The sequence below is a fragment of the Vicugna pacos genome, chromosome 30, assembly GCF_048564905.1.
Source record: "Vicugna pacos chromosome 30, VicPac4, whole genome shotgun sequence".
Lineage (NCBI taxonomy): Eukaryota > Metazoa > Chordata > Mammalia > Artiodactyla > Camelidae > Vicugna > Vicugna pacos.
The window spans coordinates 31,039,597-31,065,871 of record NC_133016.1 but is presented as its reverse complement, the minus strand read 5'-3'; the positions used below and the strand labels follow the sequence as shown (position 1 = coordinate 31,065,871).

Here is a 26,275-nt window from a genome sequence, read left to right as displayed (position 1 = left end):
ATGACACCAAAAGCACAAACAACAAAAGGAAAAAATCAAGTAAACTGGACTTCAGTAAAATTAAAAACTTCTGTGCTTCAAAGGACTTCATGAAGAAAGTAAGAAGACAATACACAGGATGGATGAAAATATTTCCAAAATTTTCCCTGATAAGGGACTTTTATCCAGAATAGACAAAGAAGACTTAAAACATGACAATACAAAGACAAATATAATTAAAATGGGCAAAGAATTTGAATAGGTGTTTCTCCAAAGCAGACATACGAATGGGAACTAAGCACATAAAAAGATGTTCAACATCAGTAGGCATTAGGGAAACAGAAATCAAAATCACAATCACATACCACTTCATACCAACTAGGATGACAAATATATATGATATATGATATATAAATATGAATTTATAAACCCAGTTATAAAAAGTGTAGTTGAGGATGTGGAGAAACTGGACTCCTCATACATTATTTCTGGAAATATACAATGCTTCAGTCACTTTAAAAGCTATATTAGCAATTCCTCAAAAATTTAAAAGTAGAATACATCCCAGCAATTCCATTTTTTGATATATCCTGAAGAGAAGTGAAAATGTGTTCACACAAAAACTTGTCCATGAGCATTTACAGCAGAATTATTCATCATCAACTGATGGATGGATAAGCAATGTGGTGTATTTATAACTATGGCATATTATATGAATACAAAAAGGAATTTGGGTATTGATATATGCTACACGATGGATGAGCCTTGACAACGTCACACTAAATGAAAGACGATAATCAAAAAAGGCAGCATACTGTATGGTTCTACTTATATGAAATGCCTACAACTGGCAAACCCATAGAGGCAGAAAGTAGAGTGGTGGCTGTTGAGGGCTAAGGGAAAGGAAGGTTAGGGACTGACTTACTAAAGGGTACTGGTTCCTTTTGGGGGTGATGGCTACACAACCCTGAAATGTACATAAAACCCTAATGCACACTTTCAAAGGCTGCATTTTATGGTATGTGAATTATATCTCCATAAACCTGTTATTCTTGAAGCTGAGCCCACCTATGGAGCAACTGACACAGCACTGACTGTGGCATCCGGACGGGGAGTGACCCACCCGCCCACCGCGAAGGAGAGAAGCACCTGACCCAGTGTTGGAGGGGTGCAATCTTCTTGCCAATGGACACTGTGAGCAGCACAGACGAGGGGGCCAACAGAGCAAGCTGAGTTCATGAAACAGGGCGAAGACACAAAGACCTCTCAATAAAACCATTAAGAGCGTTCAGTCTCTAGGAGAACACATCTTTGTTTTTAAAATCTTTTTATACCTGTTTTATTTTCTATTAGCTTTTTAATCTTTACTTTTTAAACAGTTCTATATGTTTACAATTTTCATTTCATTTTTAATTCTCTTGGATTTGATCTGTTATTGATTATTCACAGGTTTTAAATATTGTGTTTTGATTTTTTTCTTCTTCTTATTAAGGTTTTAAAAAGACATCTCAACTCGATTCCTATTCTTCTTCAACTTGCTCTTCTATTATTGATTATGCACTGTTTTCAAACCTTCTTTTCCTCCATTCTTTTAAAATTCTATTTCTCTCTCTTGTTTTTAAGTTTTATTCCAGCATAGGCCTTAGATAGATAAAGAAATAAACCCCTTTAAGGGCCACAATAGATAACTGATACTCCTTAAGCCACAGTGCCAGAGAGATATGAGCAGTTGAAGAAGCAGAGGAAGTATTCCCAATTAAAAGAGAAAGAGATATCCCCTGAAAGAACGATCAATGAAATAGATATTAATGGCCTATTAGATCAAGATTTCTAAAAAGAAGTGATCGAATTACTGAAGGAATTAAAAGAGATAGTGTTTAGAGACATAAAATATGTCAAAAACAAAATAGTAGCTATAAAGAAGAGCCAAGTAGAATTGGTAAATTCATTGGCTGAAATGAGATCTGACCTAAAGGCAGTACAACGCAGGCTAGATAATGCAGAGGAACGAATAAGTGACCTAGAAGACAGGACAACAGAAAGCACACAATCAGAACAGTTGAGAGAAAAAAATAAAACACAATGAAAACAATATAAGGAACCTATGGGATAATATAAAGCATGCCAATCTATGCATCATAAGAGTTCCAGAAGGGGAAGAAAGAACAAAGGGGATGGAGAAGGTGTTTAAAGAAATCATAACTGAAAAATTCCCAAACATAAAGAAAGAATCAGACACCCAAGTACAGGAGGCTCAGAGGTTCCCAAACAGGAAGAGCCTAAAGAGACTCACACCAAGACAACAAAATCAAGATGGCCAGACTGAAGGATAAAGAAATGATCCTAAAGGCAGCAAGAGAAAAACAAAGAGTGAGTTACAAGAGATGGCTCTCAGCTGATTTCTCTACAGAAACACTACAGGCCAGAAGGGAGTGGAAATATGTATTCAAAGTCCTGAATGAAAAAACAGATGCAGCCTAGGATACTTTCTGCAGCAAGGCTATCCTTTAGAACAGAGGGAGAGGTAATGAATTTCACAGAGAAGAAAAACTAAAAGACTTTAGCAACACTAAACCCATGCTAAAAGAAATATTGTAAGGTACACTCTAAATAAAAAAGAAGCAGGATGATACAGAAATGAGAGCTTATAACTGGAAAGATGATACTACCATGAATTACAAATAGAATAAACATGAAATTGTAAAAGAAGACATCTAAATCATTGAGTGGGAGAGGGAAGCAAGAAAATATAGAGTATCTTTTTTTTCTTCTTTTTTCTTAAATTTTTTGTTCTCGGTAGGATGGGTTTGAGATTACATTACTATCTGTTTAGTACACACAGTCACAGTAATTGGTTAACAGACTTACAAAAAAGTGTAACCACAAGCCAAAAACTTACAAGTGAGTAACAAAAACTAAATACAATCCAAGATAACACAAAGGAAAATTACCATACCACAAAAGGAAGAAGAAAGGAACAAAGAAGAAATATGAAATCAACTGCAAATATAAGTTCAAATAGCAATAAACACTCATTTATCATTAATTACTCTAAATGATAATGGACTAAATGCTCCAGTCAAAAGACAGAGTGGCAGACTGGATAATAAAGCAAGAAACTTCAATAAACTGCATACAAGAGACACACTTTAGGGAGAAGGACACATATAGATTGAGAGTGAATGGACGGAAAAGGATATTCCATGCAAATGGAAACTCCAAAAAAGCAGGTGTAGCAGTTCTGATTTCAGACAAAATAGACTTTAAAACAAGGGCCATAAAGAAAGATAAATAAAGGCATTTTATAATGATTAAAGGAGCAAAACAAGATGAGGATATTATAATCATTAATATATATGCATCCAACATGAGCACCTAAGTACATAAAACAACTACTAACAGAGATAAATGGGGAAATTGATGGGAATACAATCATTGTCAGAAGTTTTAACACCACTTTAACATCACTAGACAGATCTTCCACACAAAAAATAAATAAGGCAACAGAGAAATGAAATGATACATTAGAAAAATTAGATTTAGTGGATATTTTCAGAGCATTACAACCCCCCAAATTAGGATATACATTCTTTTCAAGTGTGCGTGGAACATTTTCTAGGATTCATCATGTACTTGGTCACAAAAGAAGCCTCAAAAATTTTAAGAAGATAGAAATTATCTCAAGCATCTTTACTGACCACAATGCCATTGAAACTAGAAAACAACTTCAGAGAAACAAAGCATAAAAAAAAGGAAAGCATAGAGATTAAACAACATGGTATTAAAAAAAAATGGGTCAATGATGAAATCAAAGTTGAAATTAAGGAATACCTTGAGACAAATGAAAATGAAAACAACCACAAAAAACTTATGGGACAAAGCAAAAGCAGTGCTAAGAGGAAAGTTTAGAGTGATACAGGCCTTCCTCAAAAAAGAAGAACAATATCATAAAAAAAATCTAACCCACCAGTTAAAAGAACTAGAAACTGAAGAGTAAAAACACCCAAAAGTCAGCAGAAGGAAGGAAATAATTAAGATCTGGGAGGAAATAAATAAAATAGAGATTAAAAGTAATAGAGAAAATAATCAATCAAACCAAAAGCAATTTTTTGAAAGAGTAAATAAAATCGAGAACCTCTGGCCAAACTCACAAAGAAGAAAAAAGAGAGAGCACAAATTTGCAAAATAAGAAAGGAAAATGGAGAAATTACAACAAATAACATAGAAATATAGAATATCATATGAGAATATCATGAAAAACTACATAAAAAAAGGGATAACCTAGAGGAGATGGACAAGTTTCTGGAAACATACAGTCCACTAAAACTGAATCAAGAAGAAACTGACCACTTGAACAAACCGATCACTAGGAATGAAATCGAATTAACAATAAAAAAAGAATCCCTACAAATAAAATCCAGAACTGGACAGCTTCACCAGGGAATTCTGCCACACATACAAAGAAGTACTCCTACCAGTCCTTCTCAAACTCTTCCAGAAGACTGAAAAGAAGGAATATTCCCAAACTCATTCTATGAAGCCACAATCACCCTGATACCAAAACCAGGCAAAGACACCACCAATAAAGGGAATTACAGACCAATATCACTGATGAACACAGATGCAAAAAAGTCCTTACCAAAATACTAGCAAATAGAATTCCACAGCACATAAAAAAGATTATACAACATGCTCAAATGGGGTTCATCTCAGGGACACAAAGGTGGTTTAACATATACAAATCAATCAATGTAATACTTCACATCAACAAGAGAAAGGACTAAAACCACATGATCATCTCAATAGATGCATAAAAGCTTTTGATAAAATTCAACACCCATTTATGATAAAAATTCTCACCAAAGTGGGTATTGAGGGAACATAACTCAACATCATGAAAGCTATATATGACAAACCTACAGCCAGCATAGCACTAAATGGTGAAAACCTCAAAAGCTTCTCACTAAATTCTGGGACAAGACAAGGATGCCACTATCACCACTCCTATTCAACATAGGCTTGGAAGTCCTGACCATAGCAATCAGGCAAGTAAGAGAAGTAAAAGGGGTCTAAATTGGAAAAGAAGAGGTAAAAGTGTCACTACATGCAGATGACACGACACTATATATAGAAAACCCTAAAAGGTCCACACCAAAACTACTAGAGCTGATCGAAGAATTTAGCAAGGTAGCAGGTTACAAGATTAATGTTCAAAAATCAGTTGCATTTCTTTACACTAATGATGAATCAACAGAAAAAGGAAGTAAAGAAATAAAACACTTTAAAATAGCACCCAAAGTAATAAAATTTCTAGGAATAAATCTAACCACAGAGGTGAGAGAATTATACACAGAAAACTATAAACCATTGGTGAAGGTAATTGAAGAAGACTTTAAAAAATGGAAAGGTATCCCATGCTCTTGGATTGCAAGAATCAATATTGTTAAAATGGTCACACTGCCCAGGGCAATATACAGATTTAATGCAATCCCTGTAAAATTACTCAAGACATATTTCATAGAACTAGAACAAATCACAATAAAATTTATATGGAACCATCAAAGACATAGAAATTCCAGGGTATTACTGAAGAAAAAAAAGAAAGAGCCTGGAGGAATAACTCTCCCAGACTTCAGACAATACTATAGAGTTACAGTCATCAAGACAGCATGGTATTGGTACAAAAACATACATATAGACCAATGGAACAGAATAGAGAGCCCAGAAATGAACCCACAAACTTTTGGTCAACTAATCTTCGACAAAGGAGGCAAGAATATACAATGGAATAAAGACAGTCTCTTCAGCAAGATAAACATAAGACAAGATACAATAAACCTCCTAGAAGAAAATACAGGCAAAATATCTGACATACATCTCAGAAATGTTCCCTTAGGGCAGTCTACCCAAGCAATAGAAATAAAAGCAAGAATAAACAAATGGGACCTAAAGAAACTTACAAGCTTCTGCACAGCAAAGGACACCATATGTAAAAAAAAGACAACCTACAGAATGGGAGAAAATTTTTGCAAATGAAACTGACAAAGGCTTGATCTCCAGAATATATAAGCAGCTCAAATGACTTAATAAGAAACAACCAAATAACCTAAACCAAAAATGGGCAGAAGACCTAAACAAGCAATTCACCAAGGAAGACATACAAATGATCAATGGGCACATGAAAAAATGCTCAATGTCACTAATTATCAGAGAAATGCAAATCAAAACAACAATGAGGTATCACCTCAAACCAGTCATAATGGCCATCATTCAAAAATCCACAAATGACAAATGCTAGAGAGGCTGTGGAGAAAGGGGAACCTCCTACACTTCTGGTGGGAATGCAGTTTGGTGCAGCCACTGTGGAAAAGAGTATTGAGTTCCCTCAAATGTCTAGGAATAGACTTGCCATATGACCTATGAATCCTGCTCCTGGGCATGTATCCTGAAGGAACCCTACTTCAGGATGACACCTGCATCCCAATGTTCATAGCAGCACTATTTACAGTAGCCAAGACATGGATATAGCCTAAATGTCCATCAGCGGATGACTGGCTAAAGAAGTGGTATATTTATACAATGGAATACTACTCAGCCATATAAACTGACAATATAGGGCCATTTGCAGCAACATGGATGCTCCTGGAGAATGTCATTCTAAGTTAAGTAAGCACGGTAAGAAGGAATAAAGACAAGTTACCCACAGGTACAGTTATTTTGATTAAAATATCCACACAGAAAGCAAGTCACCCTCACGACTGCTGCCAGGAGGAGCATCTGAGTGTAATAGCCCAGCCAAGCAAAGTAGATTCCGAACTTCTCTCCTTAGAATTTCCTGCAGAAAGACAGAAGGAAGTTTCAGAAGACACAAATAATCACTCTGTAGCTTCATCCTCATGTTAATTTATTTTTTCTTTTTTGGGGGGCATAATTAGGTTTATTTATTTGTTTTTAAATGGAGGCATTGGGGATTGAACCCAGGACCTCATGCATGCTAGACATGCACTCTACCACTGAGCTATACCCTCCCTCCATCATATTAATTTCTGATTCTAAATCAAGGGGGCTTTAAGTTTAAACCTCCGACTCAATTCACTCTTAAAACATATCCGTTTTCATAGCAGCCCCCAAATTCTACCATGAAATAAGAAGTGTTTTATGTATCATAGAAGTACAGATCACTGGCTCACCTGCTGAAGAGAGATAAATGAGAACAGAGCAAAGGAGGGGATGAGGCCAACTCGAGAGCAGATGCAGGGGATCATCACCACTCACTGGACAGTCTGGCACATTCAACAAATCCCCCCAAAAATCATTCTTAACAGGCTTGACACAAGTGGACATCAACAAGTGGCTCAGTCATCTGCTCCTGCCTTATCTCGGGAAAGTCCCTGGAGCAAATGCATCATAAACCACAGATAATAAGGAAATGGCTGATAATGATAACAACTGCGAGTGCAATGTCTGTCTGACAAAATATTTATAAAACTCATTGACATTGAGGGAATGGGAGAGGGCAGGAGGGATGTGGCTGAGGAAGACATTGCCCTGTATTCTTTGTATCTAGCACGTCTGTTGTTCCTAGGTTTTAAAACCTTTTCTCAGTTAATCTGGAGTAGATGGAACAGGCCAGGGAGGCAAGATTAGAAGAAAGGAGGCAGGGCATGAAGTGGTGCCAGGCTGATCCTAAAAGGGAGACCGACACAGACAGGCAGACACAGAGGGTTTAGGGATGAGGTGGAACAATGAGACGGCAGCTCAGGTGTGTCTTGCTGTTGCTGATCCTTCCCTCAACTGGCTCACTGATGATTCGGCAGTGCTGGGTAAAACCTGTGGATTTCCTCAGCTCTGAGTTCTCTCTGAGGCTTCCGGCTCAGTCTGGAGCTAAGATGAGTTCCGTGGGCTTAGCCTAAGGGGGACTCAGCTCTGAGAATAGCCTGGAATCCTGGAAAACTTCACGCAGGAATCCCTTGGGCTGGACCAGTGCTCATAGAGCTGCTGTGAGACCAGCTCCATCATCAGAGACATGGGCGTGGACCATTCCATGGGGAAAAGGGCTGAGACTGATGCCAAATCAGATAGGAGCGACAAAGTGTGTTCATTCTTATGTGACTGGGCTTTGTGGCCTGCCTCACTGGTGGCAGGCTTAGGATGGTGTCTGGCAGAGAAAACCCTGGCAATGGGTTTGAGATGTCTTGGACTTTCTTGTTAAGCTTTTTGTAATACATTCTTATCAACTATCCATCCTGAAAATGCCAAATTCAAAACTGAAAGAATGTTAGAAGTTGCCTGCTCTAACTGCCCAATGGTAAACACACCCTGCTACAGTTAGAGAGCTGGTCAGGCAGCCTCTGCCTGGATATTTACAGTGACGGGCAGTTCATTACTTCCAAAGGTTACAAGTCGGCAGGAAGGTCAGACAGAATTTTTGAACCTTAAACAGATGTCTGCCTCCTAGTCCTTGCTGAAATGCAAGGAATAATGAGGATCCCTTCAAATGTAGTTTTGCTGATTGTTATCTCTCTCTGCAAAAGCACCCCAATTCTTAACATAAATTTTTCAAAATTCAGCTTTGATTTCTTTTTATCAAACTAATGCCATACATTCAATAAAGAGTCAAACAGTTCTCGAACACCGATTGTAAAAAGGAGCAGTTCCCAACAACTGCCCCATTTCCTGGCCAGAAACAACCACGTTCAGCTCCTACTGCTGACTCTTGGAATACTTACTCCCTTTCTCTGACTAATATCCTTGTAACACAGCCTAATAACTTTTTCAGCTTTATGTATCACCTATTTAACTTTCTATTTTGGAAAATGAGGGTTCAGATCTCTTTCAAACCCCATCTCATCTACATACCCAAACCTTCTTTCTTCCAACCTTTTAATACAGTTACATTATAATTTTCATCAGCTCAGTATCCTTGCTTTACATTATTATTACTCTGTACAGACTATTCAAAGCTGTAGCAATTTGTGCTAGTCTTACCTTTTCTTCCCTACTTTGTTTTCCTGGAGTTAATAATTGTCTTGGTAGTTCATAGCTTAGATTTCTGTGCACTTAACAATTCAACCTCAGACCTTCTCTTAACGAACAACTTTCACAATACTTTCCAATACATTGTCTACAAATTTCATCTCCTTGAATAAATCTCTTCAGATCTCCTTCCACATGGATTAACGACATGCTAGTCTTGTCACAGAGCTCAAGGGGCCACTAGTGGGAAGTAACAAGGGAATACATGGACCAGGAGCAGGGAAAAGATCAACATAATTGCCTTAGCAATACATACTTAAAATAGTGGGAAAATTGTTTTCTTTACAAACACAAACACACACACAAACCCCAAAAGCCCATAAAGAATGATTAAAAAGCGGTCAAACCCATTGCCCTGCCTTCAAATTCTGTATAACACAAAACAAAAATAACAGAAGGAAGATATCAAATAAATATGAATCTCAACTGGGATTGGGTACACTCAGTGGCAGAGTGTGTGCTCAGCATGCATAAGGTCCTAGGTTCAATCTTCAGTACCTCCATTAGAAAAAAAAATTAAAAAGAAAAAACATTATCAATTTTAAATATTTACATATTAACAAATATCCTCCTTTAAAACTGTGTTCTAAAGGATAACCCGGGTTAAGGAGAAAGTGCCTCTTCGTGACTGATCCTGCTGATAATTGAGGGAGGAAATTAGAGTATGACCACATGAAATAAAATTCCTTATGAAATAATGATCCCGGGTGACAATCATTTTTGGCTGCTGTCATCACAAAAAAGAGAGTCAACTGTAATATTATGTACCTTATGACAGGAGTACAAAACTTCACATAAAAAATATTTTTGCACAAAGTTGAACCTCAATCAGACCAAGCTTTTAGGGGAGGATTAAATCACTTAGCTAAAGCCAATACATAGGATGGAGAAACAAGTCTAACACCATAGGGGAGAATGAAATCAGCCAAACAGGAAATAGAGAAACCCCTCAGCAATTTCAAGGAAAATGAGAAACAGGAAAATTATAGATTAGAACACACTTGAGAGATATGCTAGCTGCAATGTCTGAATCTTGTCTGGATCTTGATTTCAACCCCAAAACTACTTAAAAGTGTATTTTTGTGACAAGCAGGGAATTATTTTGTAACCCTAAAAAAAAGAATATTCCAATTTTATTTGAAAGAGACCTTGTCATTTCACTAATGAAAGGTTAAGCTATGTAGGATTGTCTTCAAAATGACCCCATAGTGGGGGAGGGGAGGAGATGGAGATGAAAGATGCAACAACAGTGACTCTGAGTTTATAATTCTGGAGCTGGGTGACTGATACAGGCAGGCTGGCTGTACTGTTCTCTCTATTTCTGTACATGTTTGAATCTTTCCATAAAATGTGAAACAACAAATAGACTTCAGTGTTTTAAAACCCTCACTTTGAAGGTTAAGAGGTTTGCCCAAGTAGATGGGCAACTGCATGGGGCACTGAGAAAAGAAAGAACAGACACCTGGCTCCAGACCGACCTGGGGCTACCTTGACCCTCCTCTTCTCCTAACCATCCACAGCCAGCCCATAACTGCATCCTGTCAGCCCCACTCCCCAAACGCATTCCTCATTGGCTCCCACCATCTCTCATCTGGCCCAATCCAAGAGCTTCCTACCTGGCCTCCCTGCTTCCTGAGTCCCTGCTATACATTCTCCACATTATCTTTGCAAAATGTGAATGAGAGAAAATTACTTTAGTGCTTAAGCTATCATGACTGCTTCTCACTGCGCTTAGAGTCTACACTCCTTTCCGTGCTCCTGATGCCCTTCTAAACCTCGCGTCTCATCACTCTCACCAGCGCTGGCTCCAGTATCTCCTCAAACCTGCTGAGCACATTTGTGCCTCAGGGCCAATAGACAAGCTGCCTCTATTCCATGGGTGACTTTTCCCAGATCTTCAAATTCCAGCCTCCTTTTCACCATCTCAGCTCACATGTAACCTACTCAAAGATAACTTTCTTAACTCACTTCCCCCCAAGACTCCCATCTCAACACTGTGTTATTTCTTCATTTCAATCTGACATTGTTTCCTTATTTGCCCGATTATTTTTGTTTTCTCGGTTGTCCTTGGCCTGTATCCCCCCAGCAGCCTTGCCCAAACAGCATAAGCTCCCGGGGAGCAGCCAGCGCTGGTGCTCTGAGAAGACACATGCTGAGCACGACATTACAATCACGTGGTGTAGTGAAACGGTGTCGAACAGCAGATACAGAAAAGCAGTGAGAATTTCTCTCTTATTTTATAATTTAAATGAAATATAACATTTACTCCTATTTAATGAAGAATTTGGTAGGTCTTTTTTCCCAGTTCCTAGGCAGCAACCGCTAAAGCTTCCAAATTTCCCAAGATAGGAGTGTCTATGCTATTCATGGTGGAACCTTGGATGGCTTGTGTTCATGAGATGACTCAGGATGGGGACTGGCCAGCCAGAGACACCAACCATGTGGTTAGAGGAGTGGGGCTTTAAGCTTTGTGACAAGTGAGTGGCCACCAGGAGAGGAAGGGGCTCAAAGTTTAGGGCTAAGGAAAGGTTTGACTTACAGTTAGGGTTTGGGTTAGCCATGTCGGTAGTGACCCAATAAATCATGGCTTTGTAATAAAGCCTGCAGTAAAAACTTGGGGCAACGAAGTTCAGAGCTCCTGTGAGCTTCCTGGTTGTTAACACTCTTGGAGGACTGTCACACTCAGATGCCATGAGGACAACCCTGAGCCCTTCCCACTGGAGTGCTCTCCACAACAGCTCACCTGATGAGACCTAAGGGCTGCTGCTTGTCTGTGCTTCGAGGAGGAGCCCATTCCCTGTACAGAAGGCCCTGATCACTGGGGCAGCTGAAGTCCTCTGATGGAGGTTGAAGTGGCACTGGGAATCAGAAGCAAACAGGTGAGTGTCACTGTCACAAAATGTTCACATGTTCTGTTGATAAAATCTGGTGCTAACACTTCATGGTCATTTGTAAATAAGGGGCCCTCACTTGCCAGGAGGGATGGAGGTACCATATAATTTTTCATAATTCTCACCCAGGATTAATATTAACCCCTTGAGGGTCATTTGCAAACGTGGGTGGAAAGGAACGCTTAGATGTCACAGTCCTGGGACCACCTTGCAGATGCTTAATGTCCTACAACCGGGCCAGTCTTCCACAGCAAAAATCTAGGCCACCCAAGTGCCCAAACTGCTGCAGTGGAGGGACACCTGATGGTCCAGCCCCCTCTTTGGGCACCCAGAGGAACCTGGACTCTGGCAGGTTAGGGGCAGGGTCAATTCTAAAACCCAGGCATTTTTGTCCCCACAATTCAGTAGTTATTTGGTGACAGCAAATGGAATATAAACAACAAAGTAACTTGACATGATGTCATATATTTAGCTTACTCAAGAAACAAAGTTTAAATCCAGTCATTCTCCTTCCCACCTGACCTACTTTCCTTTCTCTTGTACTAGCACCAGATTATTACCCACCCAGCCTTAACATGGGTCCTGACTCCACTTACCTCCCTCCCAAACACCACATGAGATGATTCCTCAACCTGGATGTGGGACCAGCAATTACAAGAAGCTTTAGTGGAAAAGAACTGGTTATGCACAGATGCCAACTAAACACTGTAGAATCCTGGTGTCCCACATTAGTAATCATGACAGCTGTTTGCAAGTGTCCCCAAAGTTCATTTAAGACTCTCACTGCTAATTTTGCTGGGACATAAATATGAAACATGTGGACTGCTGGGCTGGACTGCTAAGCTGGGTCTCTAATCCAGGAAGCTCAGTGTCTGCTCCCTGCACCCAGCTCCCTGTTCTGTTCATGCATGTGCATCAAGAAGCTGTTTAATGTCCATTTTAATATCTTAAACAGTGCATTTCAATATTGTCTTCATCCACAAATACGTGTACCACACAGTAGTAATGATCAATCTTAGTATTTGCTTTCTTTGGTCTTAGAGAGTCAGATAAACAGATAGCAAAGATAACAAAGTCATAGAGGGCTATAATATAGTATTTCCTTTATTTCAATGACAAGATTTATTTAAAGAGCTTAGATATAACATCCTTGCATTTATGGCATCATTAAGCATCTGAAGCTGTTACATTATAAAAACTTCATTTCTAGCGAGATGTTATCAGTTAGAGAAGCGCTCGTAAATTTGAGGGGTTGCTGTCATCTCAGACGGAGTCCCTAAAAAATGTCAGCAATCTGCAGTATTGCCATCATGACAAGAACCCAGACAGATGAAATTTGGAAAGCCCTGTGGCTTTCTAGTGCACAGACATAAAATGTTATTTCAGAGGGAAAAGCCTGAATTACAGAAAGTGATAAATGAAATGGTCTAACATGCATTTCTCTTTCAAAGAACTAATACGTCTTTTGTCGATAATAACATCTGTCAGTAATTATGAAAAGAGCTGACAGATGCATAGTACTTAATATAAGCCAGGGCTGTTGTATCACTGACACAGATTCATTAATCCCCATAGCATCTCTACGAGGTTGGTACTACAATTATCCCCATTTTATTGGTGAGGAACTTGATAGACACAGAGGGTAAATGACATTTACAAGGTCGACAGCGAGAAACCAACACAGGTGTTCCAGCTTGAGTCTACGCTCTTGGCCACTTCTCTTTTTTTTTTTTTTGGTGGTGGGGAGATAATAAGGTAATTCTGGTGGGGGAGGGGAGGTAATTAGGGTTATATGTCTATTTTAGAGGACGTGATGGGGGCTGAACCCAGGACCTTATGCTTGCTAAGCATGCGCCCCATCACTTGAGCTGTGCCCTCCCCTCTAGAGTCTATGCTCTTAGCTTCTAATCCTCACTGTCCCACATGGTAACTGTGGGGGAAGTACAGTTCGTTCATTCATTCGCTCGTTAAGCTCAGCCTTCCCAGTGCCTGAGATTCAGCAGTGAACAAGACAACATGCTTCCTGCCTTAAATGAGCTTGTCGCCTCCTGATATATTATCTTCATTTTACCCAGGAAGAAACAAGGTCAAGAAGATTAGCCTTTTCCTGTTAACACCGGAGGATACATGAGGTGCTTTATTTCAATTCTGCCATTTGACTTACACCATGGGGAGGGAAAGCTGCCTTGCAAATCCTGGAGCTCACAAACCCGTTAATCCTGAATTTTTTTTAACACTGTCCCTTACTTGATACTTGATCTGAGAAAGGATGAAGTAAACCTAAAAATGTTCTAAGAGAGCTTGTGGTTTATACAAGGTAACTAACCAGCCACTGTTTACTATCCTAACAGGAATCTGTAGGCATATTTCTTTTCTTTCTCTTTTTTCCTTTTTATGGGCAGCTTTTAAAAACCAAATCAAACCAACCAAACCAAATCACTGATAATTCAACAGCAGGTTCTAAATCACCCCCAAGACAGCAGCTAAACTCGGTTTAGACTTACAATGCGGTTTCTGGTGGTTGGATTGGAGAATGTATCTCTATGCTGAATATAAAAGTCATTCACGGAGCTCTTCTCAAATAGGGCAAAGAAAAGCTCTTGTTCCGGTTGTTGATACTTTCATCCACTTGGAGGACTTTCATAAAACATCTCAAGTTATCAAAGGCTGAGGACCGGGTTTTCAGATCATTGGGCTTCAGAGGCAATATTATGTGCAGTATCTCAGCGTATGTACAGAACACCTCCCACAGGGGGTGTACTTTTGCAAATACAAGCTTGTCATCCAAAACCTACATTGGGAGAATGAAAACACAAACCGGGAAAGTATTTTCACATTTTTAGTACACAGATTTTTCTTACGTTGCTGGTAGTTAAAGCACTTGTGTAAACACACACATATGTCACACTGGTAAAAGTGAAGATATAATAAAAATAGATTTGCAATCCATCATACATTTTTGCCTTAAAGATAATTTCTTTGTTGAAATTACTGAAAAGTTATTTAAAATCCTTACAGTTCCTTCGTAAAATAACCAATGTTTTAGATGAAGAAAAGCAAACTTGTTAATTTTTAGTCCAAATTAGTAACTAAAAATAGAAACACCAAAATATTCTTTGCAGTGGTATTGTAATGACAATTTTTTAAATTTCTGAAACCTAGGACTATTTACATATCTGTTCAATATAGTGTTAAACAGCCATTAAAAGGGATTTAAAAGATTTATATTTATTGATATGGAATATATAATAAAAGGAGAAAGTTAAAAAATGTGAAATGATAATTTTCCTTTTTGGAAGGGAAAAATATCTTCATTTGAACAAAAAAAGTTTAGAAGGATTTTATGATTCTTTATGTATAATTAAGGTACAGATGATTTTTAATTCCATTGTTCTTTCATTTTCAATTTTGGGGGGAAACTTTTTATAATAAAAAAATCTTTAAAAATGTTCTTGCATAAATACATTAATAGATATATTTATGACTATATTCTCTGGCTATTAAAAAAGATCTCCTAACTGTGGATCTGAAACATACATTCCATAATGCAGATTCTGAGTGACTCGCCTCCCAGCCCACAGCGAAGGCACGGCTAGTGTGACATGTTTCAAATACCATTCCAAGGAACATGCAGGCTCCCAGCCAATGGCTGCAAGGGGACTGACACTGATCTGGTTGCTCCCAGCTGCAGACCATCACAGATGAGGTTAGATCCACAGGCTCATGTTTTCTCTGTCAAAAGAAATCAGAAAATGTTAGGCTTTTACTTTCACCAGGGAACAAGAAGTTGTTTTTTTATGCAAAAAAATAACAACAAACCAATTTGAACCTGATGAAAAGACATTTACTCAAAACAGCACAGTAGCAATGAAAGTGTTCTGGCAGACAGGGACTTGTTGGATTCCTGTGAGTGCTGGACTCCTCACATGGAATTTCCTTGGCACTCCAGAAGGCCTGTGGTTGTCCTCATGGGTTTGTGGCCATAAGTGGTGCACAAAAGTCTCTGGCTTTGCCACAATTTCAAAGCCTTTTTGGCTTATGAAAGGTTTTGTCCTCAAATGGAGTTTTCTTGAGTCCAGTCACTGATGTCATTTACCAGAGTTACAGTCCAGATCTGATATTCTAGACTCTTAATATCTTGCAGACATTCAAATGGTTCAGGTTTGGATGTGTATTCACCTCTGCAGGCCTGGACCAAGTCCGATAAAGACACCCGGACAAGTTCAGCAAAATAAAAAGAAATTTTCCTCTCTGCAAGACTGAAATGTCTGTGAAGCTATAAAAACATCTGCACCTACAAAAATAGGGAACCAACTCATCAATAACATATCTATCCATAATGCATGGACATTCAAAATAAATACTGTATTTACTCCTATTAAATTCTATCTGGTTTTTGCCAAACTGTGTCCTAAACTGAAAGGAAGGTAGGTAAATGTAGAGAATTTTTTACCTTTTAAGGAAAAAGGAACCCTCCTACTCGATTGGTGGGAATGTAAATTGGTGCAGCCTCTATGGAGGACAGAAGAGAGGTTCCATAAAAAAATGAAAATAGACTTCCGTGTGATCCAGCAATCCCATTCATGGGTATATGTTTGGAGAAAAATTTAATTCAAAAAGACACATGCACCCCAATGTTCACAGCAGCACTATTTAAAATAGCCAAGACACTGAAACAACCCAAATGTTCACTGACAGATGACTGGATAAAGAAGTTGTGGTATATTATATATATATATATATGCATATATACATGTATACATATATATACACACACATATATACATACCATGAACACACACACAAATGGAATACTGTTCAGCCATTAAAAAATAAAATAATGCCATTTTCAATAACATGGATGGACCTACAGGGTATTATGCTAAGTGAAATAAGTCAGAGAAAGATAAACAAATATTCTATGTATTAACTTATATGTATATCTAAAAAATAAAACAAATTAATGACTATAATAAAACAGAAATAGACTCACAGGTACACAGAACAGACTTGTGGTTACCAATGGGGAGAAGGAGAAGAGGGGAGGCAGGGAGGGGTTAGGGGATTGAGAGGTAAAAAGTACTACGTATAAAATGGATAGGTTACAGGGCTGTATCATACAGCACAGGGAAATATAGCCATTATTTTATGGTGACTTTAAATGGAATATAATCTATGAAAATGTTGAGCCTCTATTTTGTACACCTGAAACTAATATGATGTAAATCAACGACTCAATTACAAAATTTTTAATCAAAGTTTTCTTTTCATATTATTTGCAATAAGTTAGAAGCCAGCACTCTCAATAGAAACATAGTGCAAGTCACAATTTTCCAGTAATTCCATTTAGAAAATAAAAAGCAATAAGTGAAATTAATTCCAGTAATAATTACATTTATCCCAAAATATCCAATACACTATCATTTCAAAAGTGTGATTGACACTTTTAAAACTTATTAATAATATTTTACATTATTTTTGTTGTACGAAGTCTTGAAAATCTATTATGTATTTTCCACTTATAGAACATCTCAATTCACAATAGCCACATGTGGCTCGTGGCTACCATACTAGACAGACCAGATTACACCATTCACACTTCTGATAAATTAGCTGCTCTTTCTTATTTAAAAAACTTGCAGAAAAGGGTTTAGATATGGCCTCTATCAAACAAAGCAACCGTGACGGTTGGGGATTATCTTCATTATAAAGTGAAAAATAAAGGTAAGAGAGCCATGCTTACACGTATGTTAATGTAACAATACCTTCTTAATTCATTCAGGACTTTACAATCTTTCTTCATATGCCAAGGATTCACTGTCACTGCGCAATGTTTTTCACTATTATCATCTTCGTGATTGAGAGGCTTCTGATGACCCTGCTTTGCGCATCTGTACATAAATTAACAAAACAGAGAAAAAGACCTTATTTAAGATAATTTAGGGGGGAGGGTATAGCTCAAGTGGACGATCATGTTCTTAGCATGCCCAAGGGCCTGGGTTCAATTCCCAGTACTTCTTCTAAAAATAAAATAAATAAATAAAAACCTAATTACCACCCCCCAGCAAAAAATTAATTTATTACTTTAATTAAAAGTTAAAAAAAGATAATTTAGTGCAGGCTTATCAGGCTACAAGAGCTACAATGAATGCCCCCACCCATTAATTTAGAAGAAGTCTCACAGTATTTCTCAACATAAAGGCTAAAATATAATTGAGAACACTTCCTGATGGTCAGAATCATTTTAACAAAAATGTAGATAATTACGTCCGTGGTGTCAAATTTCTGTAAGAGTTGGGCATGGAACATTTAGTAAAAGTGATTTTGCAGCTATCTTTGAAAGAAATGCTGAGAAATGATCTTTTCTGTTGGAAATTAGCCTGCTTTTAAATTCTTCAGTAGGCATACGTGTTTACAAACCAGGCAGGAACTGGATTATATTTTACATATACTTTAGAAACTGATTTGAATTTTGCCCTTTACCTGCAAGGCTATTTCTTAGGTAATAACATAAGCCCATTTCTTAGGTAATAACATAAGCAGGCCACTATACTAAATTTTTTTTCCCTGTTTGCTTAATCCTCACAACAACTCTGTAAGCTGCTATTATTACCCCCATATAACAGATAAAGAGCTTGAGGCAGAAAATAATTTGGGTAACTTGGTAAATGGTGGAGCTGGGTAAGACTGCAGCCAGTCTGACACTCAAGTCCATTCTTTTCACCAATGTCGGATACTGCTACCTACATTCAGCAATGACCGCTAATTTCATATTTAAGTGTGTCATTTCAAAAAGTGCAAAGCTATATTAGTACTGCTGTGTAAATTATCCGTTTGAGATGTGATTGCCAAAAGAAAAAAAGAAATAAAATCAGGGTGCCACTGAGGGGAGGGCAAACTGCATATGGACGGACACAAGGGGACTTTATGAGGACAAAGTTGCACAAATCTAGAAATAGATAAAATGGCTGACTTGTACAATTATAATGTGTGAATTTTATGGCCTGTAAATTACACCTTAATACAGCTATTAAATTAAGAAACTGGGATACCAAATTAAGACTAAAACACATATATATATCACACAAAGAACAACAGGCAAATATCAATATTTACTGCACCATTTTCCTTCATGCAGCTTCCGATCCTCACCCGTTCCTGAAAGGATGATTCATTTTTAAAATAGTCTTTAAATTTATTCAGCAAATAATTTTTGACTGCCTACTATGTACCCAGGACTAGTCTAGGCACTTGGAATAGATCAATAAACAAAACAAAATTCCTGTCCTCACGGAGCTTGGTTGGAGTCTAGCTGGGATGGGGGTGGAGATGACAATTCACACAAGAGAGCAGCAGAGGAGGTGGCATGTTAGGAAAGAGGAACCATGGAAAAATCAAAAAAGGGCAAGGTAAAGAGAGTTGAGGGTATGGGATGAGGGTGATGTTGTATTAAATACCAGAGCAGGCCACACTGAGGACTGAGGTTAGAACTAAGACTTGGAGGTAAGAAGTCCCAGGTGCACGGAATAACCATCACCAAGGGCAGCGCACACCTCACATGTTCCAGAATGGGGACACGGCTGGAGCTGCGGAGAAGGGTCAGTGCAGGTCCTTCATGGCCTTGGAGGACATTGTAAGGACTGTGGCTTTTACCCAGAGTGAAATGGGGAGGCACTGCAGAAGGACGACACTATCTAACTTAGGTTTTCGAGGCTCACTTGACTGCCGGGTGAGAATAGTCAAAACGGGTCAGAGATGAAAGGTGGGAAGCCTCTGAAAAGGGCTGTGCAGGAGGAGAGGACAGTGGCTCAGGGCAGGGAAGCAGCAGTCGAGGCAGGAGCCATGGTGAGAAGTGGCTGGGTTCTGGATATGGTTTAAAGACAGTGTTAAACCAGATCTATTGACAGAATTCATGTGGTATGTCAGTGAAAGTCAGAGTAACTCTAAGCTTTTTAACCCAAGCAGCTGGATGGATTAAGTTTCCACTAACTGAATGGGGGAGGTTGCAGGAAGAACCAGTTTGGGGGGTAGGAGAACAAAGGGCTCAGTTTTTACACATGTTGCTTTTAAGATATCAGAGTTTCAATTGAAGGTGTCAAATCAGTAGAAGATTGTAAGAGTCCAGAGTTGGAGAGAAAAATTCTAGCAGGAGACAGAAATGTGGGAATCATGGGTCACACAGGTGGCACAGGAAGACATGAAACCCAGGTAGTCAAACATTAAGATAACCTGGCATTAACCATAGAAGTTGTCCTTGAGGGCCTGCCTAGTAGGTGTGGATATCAGTCCTAATTCCTGACCACTCGAGTTTTAAAAAGCAACTTACAAATGAATTCGTGCAAGACACTGCCTCCAGTGGGTGGGTCCAGAGCTGGAGTGGGAGAATTGGATGGTGCACGCTACTCCCTACGGTAGAATGTGTGTGTGTGTACACATGTGTGTGTGCGCAGGGGGATGAGATACACCTGGCTTAAGAAAAAGAGCAAGTAAGTCTAGAAGCTGAAAGATGAAAGAACATCCAGATATGGTAGAGGGAACAGGGGAAACACTGTGTACTGTAAGACATATGCCCATAATGCCATTTCCCACCATCCTTTCATCAGGAACACAGTTGGAAAGGGGGGAATTATGTAGATACGTGTGATGTACACAAACTTTCTGACTATGTAACACTGAATATCTACATATGTAGCAAGTTAATGATATTTATATCTGCTTCAAATTTAAAAACAAGTTCACAACAGAGGGAAAATAAAATACTGAGGACTGGTAGAAGTATCATAGAAGGCCTTTCAATGCTCAGAATGGAAGCAAAAGCAGCTTCACCCCACAAAGAATGTCAATAAGAGTCAAGAATGTTTATATTTGCTTAAGAAATTGAGAGTTACAACTTCCTGCTTTAAAGAATTAACATAAGACAGATACCACACTATAAGCAACGTCTATACTGGAGATTTCTTAAAGCTATTTTAGTTCCTGCTTGTTCTGATGTACTCCAGAAACTCTGCAAAGAAAACCTTCTATTCAAAGGCTTAAAGGAATAAAAAAAGAAATAACACTGCATTCTTTTCAGTGTTCTCTGTACTGAAAGTCAATTGCAAATGCAGCACCCTGCCACAGGTCTACATTTTTAACAATAAAGACCTTTGCGCAATTTTTCAATTGCTATGTGACTTTGGGTCAGTCTCTCACTAAGAAGCAGAATGGAGTACCAGAAAATGACACATCAGGTCTAAAACTACAGATGTGGGAGATGAACCTACACCAGGAAACAGCTAAGTGGGAGGGTAAGGTTTACCTTTTAAGTTACCGTAAGTGCAGTTACACCTGCTCCCTGCTTCCCCTGTGAAGTGAAGAGCTAGTCTTTTCCAGAAAAGCTCTCATTCTGAGAACTGTCTTCTTTAAAATATTCGGAGATTCTCTTTTAAGGTTCTTTCACTTTTAAGCCTTTCCCCAACTCTACATCCTATAACAAGTGTAAAAATTATCCTATAGCCTATTGTTACAGAACATACTCTACAAAAGCTGAGGTTTCCCAGGGTTTGGATCCCAGAACTCTGCTACCAGATAATCCTAAAGCTTTCCTTCCATAACAGACTCTTCTGCCAATTCCCAGCTGCGGGCAAATTCGGCTTCTCAGACCAGGTAACTTTCTAACTCTGCCTACGAACACTCTGCTGCCAGTAAAGGAACTCTCAGACAGAAAGCACACAATGCCCCTAGTGAGGGTTGCCTCCTTCAATCAATCAAGATGCCATCACCAAGCAAATATTTAAACCAACTGCAAAACCTCTGAAGACAACTTACAAACAATATACTTTCTATGGAGGCATACTATTTGCTCTGGAATAGTGATTTCCATTGGAAGGAACAAAGGACCACATGACCCAAGCAATTTTTTAAAACTGCACATAACCATCCCTCTTCACGTGAGGATTCAGGCAAGACGGTCTTACAGGCCTAGGTGTAACAGAATGACAGCACCTCTAGGAGTAGGGTGAAAAGTAGCAAGGTAGACTTCTAGTGAAAGGGGGTGATGTAATAGGCCCCATCGCCCACTTACCTACCACCACAGGACAATCATCTCAGATCGAGAACAAACACTTTGGGAAACAGGTTGTTTATATTTTTATGGTATTCTGGTGGAAATAACGCCCTGAGTCATGTGAAGTTGTGGCTGCAAAATTGAACAGGGGACTGGACATTTTCACATTCAGGACAAAAGTAGCCCCTGGATAGCCACCATATCTGCTCTCCCCTTTGCCTGTTCACCCCAAAAGCTGCAGAACTCTCCTGCTTGCAATGACACCCACCACTTCTCACAAATTCTTGCAAAGTTCACATCAGCAGCTGGTGGTGTCAAAGTCGCCATTTGTACTGCTATGAAGTCCCTCCATTACTTTATATCCCTTCTATTTTCTCTGTTGTCTTCCTAGCTACACTTGCATCCACAAGATGGTTACCGCACTAACATTGCCTCTGTAATCAGTCCAGGATATAGGAAGTAGAGATTCAACTGTAACCAGTCCCAGAATACTTGTCATCCCACTCTAGTGTCCCAAAAAATACTCTGGCATCCCTCATCTCACTCAAAGAACCACTGCATTACTTAGAGGTTGTAAAATTAGAGGGCTTTCTCTACTGGGAAACACTGTGGCTTGTGGTAGAGTTGTGATTTCAGTTTTTGCAACTACTTACAGGCAAAAAGACATGGCCCGCAAATTTTCTTCAAGCGTTTGATATTTAAACTTTCATTAGATACAGAGCCGGTGGACTAACCGCAATCTATGAACATATGGTCATATTATCAAATAATGTTCATGTCTACCTTACAGACATGTAAGGACTTGGATTACACCTGCAGCCTCTAGGCCTTTAGAATTGGATGTGAAGCATCCTGTGAGATAAAAAACCTCCTATCCAGTCACAGAACACAATTACAGACAACATGACACTAATGTCACTGAATACTTTAGTATAGTCCATGTATGGTTAAGTTACATCTCCAATTTCTCAGAGCTGGAAAGGAGATGTCTAGAAAAGCTGGAAAAGCCCAATTACCAAAACAGCTCAAAAGTTAAAGCAGACTCCTGCACCTCCCAGAACAGAGGGCGGAGGGGGCATTGCCCACCACTCTGTCCTCCCCCAGGACGTGGCATGTGGGGAAGCAGGCAGGAATGGGTGGCTGGGACTCGGAGGTGGAGAGGTGATGAAAGCAAGAGTGGAACTGCTCTGGTCCTAGAACAACAGAGCTGTAAAAAGCTCGGCTTCAGTTCAACCAACTCCCTCTCCCACTTTCCCTCCCACCTACGTGACAAACAGAGCACAGCCAGGCACTTTCTGCCCATGACGGTGACTACTAGCAGGAAAGGGACCAGGATAAAAGCATGTCCTATAAAAGATCAGTCTGATTTTAAGGCTATGTTATAAACAATGAACAGCACTCTCAGAGTGGGACACTTGTGAGGCGCTCAAGTAGGGAGGAGGAGGTTGAGGATCCATTTCCAGCACTTCCATGTCTTTTATCACTCCTATTTCTGACCTTTCCTTTGCCACTTTTTGTAGCACTGCCATCACTGGCAGGTAAAGGGGCAGCAATGTGACTTGGCCGTTTGGCTGATGGGGCTACATTTCCCAGCAGTGGAATGAAAAGGCACTGGAAGAGGATCAGCTGGAAGATGTGCACTGCGGTCCTGGCCTGTGCCAAACACTAACCAGGTGATCCTGGGTTAGGCTTTTAGTCTCTCTGGGCTTCCGGCTGTTTACTTATAAAATAAGGTTTTGTCATTACACAAATATATCCAATATGAAATGTAACGTGAAAGTCAAACATAATGACATCTCACCTGCTTGCCTCAGGGAACTGTACAAGCACTGAACACTATGTGAATGTAAACACAGTCTTAAGAAAACTATTGAGATAAAGCGCTAAACTGAACATGGAGATAAAGTTTTTTGGATTTTCTTGGCTTTCTTTTTTAACTGCAACACTGAATTAATAGTTATTAGCTATAATCCACACCACCACCACTGCGAATAAATAAAGAAGGCAAGCACTGCCTGGATGCCTGTTATTGCCCGATGCTAAGCAGGGTGAGGGGTATAAAGGAGGCTGAACAAGTGAGTCTTCTCCAGTTACCAGCTAAGTGAGGAGACACATTGGAAATCACCCAGGAATGGTACCAAGTCAGTACTCAAATCCAAGATTACAGGCTACTGATCATAAACAGTACAGGAATACAAAGAAGAGCTAGAAGTATTTGGAATAAATAGGGAAGACTCTATGAAGGGGATGGGGCTCCAACTAGTTCTCAGGGCAATTCTAATCTGTTTTAACTGAGGACTGGATAGGAAAAGGCTGGTGACTCCTGGTTTTTAATAAGGCACAGGTTACCCTAGGAGGCTAAGTTACATAATGATTGGAAAAAATAAGGTAAGTCCAAAATGATGAAGGGTCGAGACTCCCTGGCTGAGATCTGGTTGTGTTAAGTCTTTGACTTGACTGTAGATGTTGGAGCACCAAAACTCTAGGTTGACTGAAAGGGGGGGAGAGAATATCCAAGAATTCAGCAGAAGGAAAAATTCATGTATCAGGGATGAAAGCTCTTCATCAGAGTATCAGCAATCAGAATAGACACTTGAAACCAACAACATACAGTTCAAGAAGCTGACAAAATGTGGAGGGTGGTGAGAGAAAGACAAATCAAAGACCACTCCAAGCCTTTGTGTATTCAAGACCGGAAGAATGATTATCCCACTGAATAAGTGGAGACGCTGCAAGAAAAAAGATTATGAAATCAGCTTTAGACATGTTGAATCTGACGTATGAGCTAAGAGTAGGTTTTCTCTAAGAAGCTCAAAATTCAAAACTGAAGCACAGATGTTGAGTACAGACTTAAGATGCAGATGGACAAGACATGATAAATCTCCTAAAAGAAAACATAGGCAAAACATTATCTGACATAAATCTTAGCAACATTCTCCTAGGGTAATCTACCCAGGCAATGGAAATAAGAGAAAAAAATAAACAAAAGGGACGTAATTAAACTCATAAATTTCTTCACAGCAAAGACAACCATAAGTAAAACAAAAGGAAACAACAAACTACGAATGGGAGAAAATATTTGCAAATGATACGACTAACAGAGGCTTAATTTTCAGAATATATAAGCAGCTCATAGAACTTAATAACAAAAAAACAAACAACTCAATCTTAAAATAGGCAGAAGACCTAAAGAAGCATTTCTCCAATGAAGACACAAATGGCCAATAGGCACATGAAAGAATGCTCGATATCACTAATAAACTGAGAAATTCAAATCAAAACTATAATGAAGTATCAGCTCCCATCAGTCAGAATGGCCATCGCTCAGAAGTTCATGAATGATAAATGCTAGAGAGGCTGTAGAGTGAAGGGTACCCTCTTACACTGCTGGTGGGAATCTAGTTTGGTGTAGTCATTATGGAAAGCATGGAAATCCCTGAAAAAACTAAAAGTAGACTTACCCTATGACCCAGCAATCCCACATCTGGGTATATAACTGGAAAGAACTCCAATGTGAAAAGATACCTGCACACCAGTATTCACAGCACCACTGTATACAATAGCCGAGACATGGAGGAAAGCTAAATGTAGCAACAGATGACTGGATAAAGAAGTTGTGGCATATTTATACACTGGAATACTACTCTACCATGAATAGGACAAAATAAAACCATTTGCAGCAACATGGATGGAGCTAGAGATCATCATTCTAAGTGAAAGCAGCCAGAAACAGAAAAATACCAAATGATACCACTCATATGTGCAATGTAAAAAAAGAGAGAAAAAGACACTGTGAACTCATCTACAGAACAGAAACAGACTTGCAGACTTAGTAAACAGTCAAGGTTACCAGGGAAAGGGGATAGGAAGGGATAAATTTGGGAGTTCGAGATTTACAAATGTCAGCCACTATATATAAAAAGAGATTTTAAGTTAAGTTTCTTCTATATAGCACAGAAACCTATGTTCATTATCTAGCAATAACCTGTAATGAAAAAGCCGATACAGCCACCAACTGAGGAAGCAAGAGAAGAAAGGAGAGTTAGTTATGCTGGGCTAGAGCCGACTTCTAAAATCCTTGTCAGCCACTGAGGCTGCCCCGAGTACACTGAGCTTTCCTTCCAGGGACAGGCGGACATGACATGCGTCCTGCAAACCTGGGGCAGCAGAGGCCGTCCCCAGGTCTGGCCCTAGGGGAGATGGGAGCAAGTCCACCTGCTCCCCTTGGGGCAGCACCCCTCCCTGCAGCCCCCGCCACCTGACTGCACCACGCCTGCCTCTCAGGAAACCACTGACTTGAAAACAAGTGGTCCACGAACATGGG

The 26,275-nt window shown here is 39.3% G+C and overlaps 1 protein-coding gene and 2 long non-coding RNA genes across 3 annotated transcripts in view; 1 reads left to right on the top strand and 2 right to left on the bottom strand.

Moving 5' to 3' along the window:
- LOC140690374 (uncharacterized) overlaps positions 1-11,823 on the bottom strand; it is a 47,819-nt gene extending 35,996 nt beyond the window's left edge. The window contains exons 1-2 of the long non-coding RNA XR_012065641.1: positions 11,759-11,823; positions 6,730-6,814 (exon numbers count right to left, since the gene is read on the bottom strand). This is a non-coding gene — a long non-coding RNA (uncharacterized lncRNA). The remainder of the gene's footprint in view (positions 1-6,729; positions 6,815-11,758) is intronic.
- The window catches only part of LOC140690341 (uncharacterized), a 414,099-nt gene that overhangs the window by 194,805 nt on the left and 193,019 nt on the right, over positions 1-26,275 (top strand). The gene's annotated exons all lie outside the window — the stretch shown is intronic.
- On the bottom strand, positions 14,422-17,797 carry LOC140690371 (uncharacterized). Its single transcript, XR_012065638.1, has 4 exons — positions 17,672-17,797; positions 16,360-16,418; positions 15,444-15,638; positions 14,422-14,697 (listed from the first exon to the last, which is right to left on the bottom strand). It is a non-coding gene; the product is annotated as an uncharacterized lncRNA (long non-coding RNA).